The sequence below is a fragment of the Carassius auratus genome, chromosome 29 (genome assembly GCF_003368295.1).
Source record: "Carassius auratus strain Wakin chromosome 29, ASM336829v1, whole genome shotgun sequence".
NCBI classification, from domain to species: Eukaryota; Metazoa; Chordata; class Actinopteri; order Cypriniformes; family Cyprinidae; genus Carassius; species Carassius auratus.
Window position 1 is genome coordinate 16,106,606 of NC_039271.1, and position 7,408 is coordinate 16,114,013.

A 7,408-nucleotide genomic window follows, 5' to 3' on the forward strand; every position below is an offset into this window, starting at 1 on the left:
GCTTACTGAACACATAGGGCCTAGCTTAAGGCTGGTTCACACGGCAGGATAATTAGGCCGATTGTAGCCCCGATTCACCCCTTCCGACAATCTTAGGATGCTCCGATTATCGTAAAATAATCTGATCAAATATTCCTGCCGTGTGTGGTGTGTTAAGACTGCTCTCCTCTGCTCGGAAGAACGTCGGGACCGCTCCGATCTCAAATCGGGGATATCCAACATGTTGGATTTATTTGGCCCGATTTCTTCTCGTGTGTGGTGTCCCCCGAGGACAAACAATCACGCAGCCTGTGGACTGTGGCGTGTAGCCAATCAGAGAGCGAGGTGACGAGGCGGTGAGGAAGTACCGGGAAACAAAATCAAAACAGCCGGCGTATATAATATAACAAATATAACAAATACAAATAAAGTCGATTGGCATAACTACATCCACAACTGCAGTCCACCAGAGTACATGGAAACGAATATATGAACGTTTATTTCAACAGTTATTAATCTGAGTAGAACGTAACAACATTTCTATGAGATAAAACAACAACTTACCTCCATATCATGATGTAGCAAGTAAAGTCCATGCTCGCGTTGTCTCCACCTCTTTGACCATCGCCTTTTCTTGTTTTTCTTATGTTTTTTTTTTTTCCGTTAAAAACAAAGCAAAAACTATGGCCACTGCATCCTCTTCGTCCGCCATGGTTGTTTACTCTGAAGTCAAGTTTGATCTCGAGGGATTTTGCGAGATTTCCTGTCTGACCTGGGAATGCTCGGGAGTGAAATCGGTTCATGTGTGATGTGTTGATATTTCCGTGTGGCTGCACACCACACACTAAACGACCAAAACTGTTAGACCCGTGATTTTTTAATCGCCGTGTGCGGGGTCTTTCAGGTTTGGAAAATCGGCCGACAATTTTAAAATCGTCCCGTGTGAACCAGGCCTTACTGAAAAAAAGTTATTCTTTCAGATGAAAATAACAACAACTTGATGTCTAGCATTCAATAGAAAAGTCACACAAAATACTTGTTTAGAGCAATTGAAAGAATACAGTAACCAATGTAAACTTGAGGGCTTTAAGCTAATACAGAGAGTGCTTTTCCAAAAAAATAAATACATAAAAATTAACAGTGGGAGCCAGCAGCCTGTCATTGAGAAAAAAAAAAAATCTCAGAATGCTCCACGTGAAACTTTGTTGTTCCGCCCTTTTTCTATCGTATCTAATGATTTTGGTTAATATGCACGAGGGAGAGAGAGAGAGGGACAGAGAAAGAGAGAGAGAGAGAGCAAGACAGCGCTCATGTAGTTTGAAGACTGTGAGTGCGCATGAAACTTTGGTGTTTCGCCCTTTTTCTATCGTGTTTAATGATTTTGATTAATATGCACAAGGGAGAGAGAGAGCAAGAAGCGCTCGTGTTGTTTGAAGACTGTGAGTGCGCTCATAAGCGCCCTGTCAGGAGGATCCTGTCAGGCCAAATTTGTTGACATCGCCCAATCCTAATTTGCAAATCCATGTCAACTAACTTTCATTGGCATATGAGACTAAAAGGTTAGGGTCTGGGTTAGTAGAATATGTTTTACTTGCAAAGATATTTGGTAGAATGTCTATAGGGCATCATCAAAATAAATTGTTAGCAGATATTAAGCAGACAGTTTACTAATACTAATACTGAAGTTAAGAGTTTGTAGAAGGTCTAAAGCGGACTATCAAAATACAGTTTATTACATGGTAATACCAAGATTTCTATCATTCATTGTCAACCTTTGACTCATTGGCTGTTTAACATTCAATATTTATTCTTGACTGTATTCTGCTGGGCTAAAATGGTTTAGGGGGAAAAAGATGTGAAAGAAAGGTGTTGTTGAGTTCCACTGGTGTGCTTTGACAAGAACAAAATGTGCTTTCTTATTGGAGGACTATGACAAGCCTTTTATATCTAGGGGAACTCTGCAGTTGAAGGTTAAAGCCTTGTTTGAGGAAATGTCAACGGGCCACAAGAAAACGATATTGTTTCTGTCTCCTGCATTACTTGTTCCTTGATACAGGTTGCATATCATATATTTGCTCACCTGCTTCACTGATAGGGTTTCAACCTTAGCTCAGACAAACCCCAATAATTTCCACTCAGCCGACAGAGTCAGTTAGGTTTCTTTGTTTCTGTGATTGTGTATGTGGCTGTCAGTAGGGATGGCTGGGATGTTTTTGCTTTAGTAAACAGCAGATGTTGGCTATGAATTATGTTGAAGTAAATGACCCACGAGGAGGAGAACATTACTTGCTATGTTTGTTGTGGGGCAAGACTGGACACTGAACAGACTGATTAGATTTTGAAAGATGGGATGCAGGATCGCATCTTGATGAGTTTTGTTTCGGGTCAATCTGGGCTGCCAAGTTAAGGTTTCCGGTTTTTACACAAAAAAGTTTTAGTTTTAATCATTGATCTCCAAGGAGATTGAGAAGTCAGAGTGTAAATCATGTTACTGTTCAGCTTCAATCCCCACAACCATAACTAGCTATAAATATTTATTACAGGCCATGCAATTATATTTTGCATAAACTTTTTATATGAAATATGCTAATATTATTTTAAATAAAATATACTGTAGGCCAATGTCACGATGCTCATTTATTTTGTCTAAAGCTTTTTTTTTCCCCAAACACACATTCAAATTACAATACCTCTTCTATGCTGAACATGATTTTAATTTTGAATTTAAATAGATTTTTCCCCCCTATTTTTGGGGAATCAAATAAAAACTTAAGATATCGAAATTAAGAATTCTAATTACAATTATATTGAAAATAAAACCTCATTAAAGTACTTTTATTGTTCTAAGAAGAAGAAAAATCAGTGGAGCATTTGTTAAAATAGTCATATGGCATCATTTGGTGCAACCAACATGGAGAAAATAAAACAAAACAGGAAATTATAATCATAGAGAGGAACCGTGAAGAACCTTATGACTGAGCCAACATCATAAGATGCCTACGTTGACTATACTATATTACAATCAAATCTAATCTAATCTTGACAAACTATATATCGTTGGAAAGGTCTAAGACTCCCAAATATATATTTTATCAATGTTTTTTGTTAAAAATTATGTAGGAAAAGTAATAGATGAATTTATGACAAGAGTGCACCCTCAGAAATCTACATTACAAAAGGAGCTTTGACCTTTGTTTAAAAAAAAGACTTTCTCGTTGCCTTTTTCCCTATCACTTTTTAGAAATCATCAGAAGTTATATATCACTTGAAAACATAAAATCTCAAAATTCATCCTTCAAAACCCATTTTAAAATCAGACATTGCATTACCATGTAAATGGTACATCAAAATCATGTTACAAAATGTTTTCAGTCATGAAATATAAAAATTTAGGTTTGTATCATGCACATTCATCTCTATCTTCAAAAACGTGAGTGACAGTTAACAGGTTAAAATATTAGAAAATATGAATTTTTATGTCATGGCAAGATTATCCAGATTATAAAATGTCATGTGGTACAACCATCCATTAACCTAATGATATTTATGAATGAATAAACAAAATGTCTCTAAACATAATGACTAAGATGTGTACACTCAAATGTCCTGAAGGTGTAAAATTTTTTCTTTTACTTTGTTACACTACATGAAATTTTTAAAAACATTAAATTTAAATTGTTTAAAAAATATATAAAAGTTTTCAATGTATTGATATGAAATCAATATAAATACAACAATTCTATTTTAAAATTTGTCTCTTCTTGTAAACTTTAATGGGTATGTCCTCTGTCATCGTGCATGTCACATATAAAGCATGTCAGTGAAGGCCAAATTAACATTCTTACAATATAGTATGTGCAGATACCAGTCAACTGGTGAGTATCTCAAAAGCTTACATTTCCTTGCATTTGGACTCTGCCCATAACCATCTCACACACATGCGCACACACAAAGAAAGGGATATTCAAATAAAACGACATCATATTAACCTTTTGACTATAGTTGCTCTGAAGACAGCCCTTTCGGGAGAACAGTTCAGGATTTCAAAGCGAAATGAATTACGACATGTTAAACATTTGGTGGATGGGTCCCTACGGCACTACAAGGCTATTCTAGAATAGATCTCAATTAGCTGCTTGGTTGCTTTTTTCATGTGTCATTATCTGACTCTATTATACTTGAAAATGAAATCGTGAGGCCGAGGGGAAGAGAGGAAGACGAGACAAATGTAGAGATGGAGCAGCAAATAAAACATGCCCAAAAGCTGCATATGGAAATCAGCACAGCAATTACTGTAACAACAAGGAAAAATGTTAGAAGTGAGAGTAACTTACCCAAATAACAGACTCATGTACACTGTTAACAAAACCCTTATGCATTCACATGCACATAATAAATTAATTCTTCCTTAATTAAGCAAAGCCATAACAGATATTGTGAGAACATTATGGTACTACAATAAGCCCTTAAATGAAACAATTCTACAGCAGTTAAACGGTAACCGGTGAAGGGCCCAGTTTAAGACACACAGATCCAAGATTGGTCATAACCACCACCTTTCTTGGGTACAATGAAGTAGGGGCTGTAAAACCCTGTCTTCATATCAGCTGGAGGGACTAGTTATATCGCCTCCTTTGCCAGTAGGACTGCGATCTCTGCATGCAACACAGGAGCATTGGTTGCCTTCACTGCCATGAAGCGGATGCCACTGAACTTGGGAGGATGCAGGGCGAACTGAATTGCATAGCCGAGGCTGATGGTCTACTGAAAGCAGCAAGACAAGCTAGGTAGCACTAGTCAGGCACCCAGATACCAGGCAAGCGGGACCAGGGGGACTAGCGGAACCACCACCGCACCCACATGGGGGCAGGGAGGTGGAATGCACAACTGCATCGCAACCAACCGCTCCACTTGGGGGACCTCCTTATACCCCCAAGCTGCATCACTGTTTGTGGTGATGAAGGAGGAGTTGCCATCCACAACCTGGTAAGCTCCTCATTCACCTCCAAAAAGAATGGCACCGGAGCGGGGTGCTGTGAACCATTTCGGACCACCCCGAAAAACCAATCGTCCAATCTTGAGGGCTCAGGACACAGTGGAGCTCTCCACTCGAGCACTAACCTCACGGCAGCCTGGGAAAGCATAGCAATTATTTCCAGATTCAATTCAGGCATTGCTCCATCCTGGAGGACAGCAGCGCAGCCGAACATCATCTTCTCCATGCTGCGATCGACATCTGTTTGTCGGAAGGAGCACCGAAGGTTACTGTTGCTATGCTCCTTGTAGAGAGCCCAGCACCTTCCATTGGGAGCTCAACTAGCTGCGGAGTGCAAGATGGAGTGCAAGTGCGATGGTCCCGTGGAGGGTTTACCATCTGTTATCACTGTTACCCTGTTACTGCCCATGCTATTGTCTGAAGTAGCCCCAGCCTGACTGTCACCATGACGAGAACTGGATAGAGGCAGAAGTTTCTTTGAGGAAACAGAGCTTGGCCCGCGACTCCGAGATGATCATCTTCCTGCAATGAGAACATGACTAATCCACAAACGCCACCTCAGCGTGCTAAATGGCCAGACTGCATCCAGAAATGCCTGGGTGATACATTGTCTATAGCAAGACCCATATCGTCTTTACAAAGACATAACATCGAGTTTGTCACGCAACGTCATCTTTAAAAAAAACACACCCATGAATTATTTTTCTTTTAGCGTGCTGAACCGCACAGGGGAGATGCCCGCCATCAACACAAACAGGGGGTAGTGTAGCCTTATGTAGGAAACTCACCTGACACGGGAAACCACCACCGCTGAAAAACCATACCACCAACATGAAAAGCTCTCAAAGAGCATGCAGTACTCGTTCAGTCTTCTTCTCTCAGTAAAGTAGTTAAATGTGATCACTTAGCTCCGAAGAGAAAAGCTGGTATGTGTTGCACCTGCTGCCCTTTTATGATCAAGATGTGATCAGCGGCAGCTGGATGCAATCATCTCGAAGCGAGATCCCAATTCGCTGGTCACCGACATGACGTGTGAGTGACCGACTGTCACAGGGAACCATAATTTAGAAGTACTCTACTTTATGCTCACCATGGCTGCATTTATTCATAAAAAACTATTAATAAAAAGATATACTGATATATACATACTTTTTAAATATATTTAAAAATGTAAATAAAAATAAAAAGATATACTGATCCAAACATACTTTTTAAATATATTTAAAAATGTAATTTATTCCTATGATGGCAAAGCTGAATTTTCACAGCCATTACTGTATCACACTATTCTTCAGAAATCATTATAATATGCTGATTTGGTGCTCAAGACACAGTTCTTATTATTATCAATGTTGAAAAAATTGTGGCGCTTAATATTTTCATGAATAATGTGATCTTTTTTTCAGGATTCTTTGGTAAATAGAAAGTTCATAAGAACAGCATTCATCTGAAATAGAGCAATGTAGGTCTTTAACTTTTAAACAATTCAATGCATCCTTGCTGAATAAAAGGATTAATTTAATTTATTAATTTAAATAAAACACAGTTATTTGAAAGCTTTTAGGAATACAAATACTTAATTATCCGCCTTATTTTGCAGTTACTAATTTTCTGTGAATGTGTAAGACTTACAATTCATTAGCTTCTATAGGTAAATAACTACAAGAAAAGTATTGTAAACCGTAAAACTATCTGCACTACTTAAAATAAAATGATTAGACATGGGAGATTGCAATATCAAGCATAAATAGAGGTTTTGTAGCTAAAAATAACTGAAAGTTGATGACCTTAGAAGCCTCACACATTCAAAGTACTCATATTAAAAATGTGGATAATGTGTGATCTGTTAAAACTGATCATATTCAGTACCCTAGCAACCACCTAGAAAGGACTACTGAACACTGACCATATAGCATCACAAAGATAATCACTCAAAACACTTTAGCAGCTGCAAAGCCACAACCTTGCAATCACCTACACATTAATATTGTTCTGGTGAGATTTTCATGTAAATTTCACAACTTTGTTGCCATAACATCATTACAACAAACCCTTAAAAAGAATGCAATAATGTCACGAATTCTAAAGACAATACACAAGTTTCAACAGACTAATTAATCTAGGAGCTTTTGTGAAATGATAAGCTTCACGTATCTGCTGTTAAATCATCCAGCAATCGGTCCCATTTGCTTCCATTTTAAGTGTCTCACTATAACCTTGACTTTACTTATTTCTTGTTTTAAATGAAAAACATAAAATCTATTTTTTGTTTTTTGTTTATCAACATTATAGCACATTTGTTGCTAACTATGCATACTATTAACCCTGATTAATTCCCTTTTATCATGCAAGATAATGGTTTGCACTAAATTAAGAAATTAAGCTACTAAACTAAAAATTTACATGAACAGTGCATGCTACAGCACTTAACTT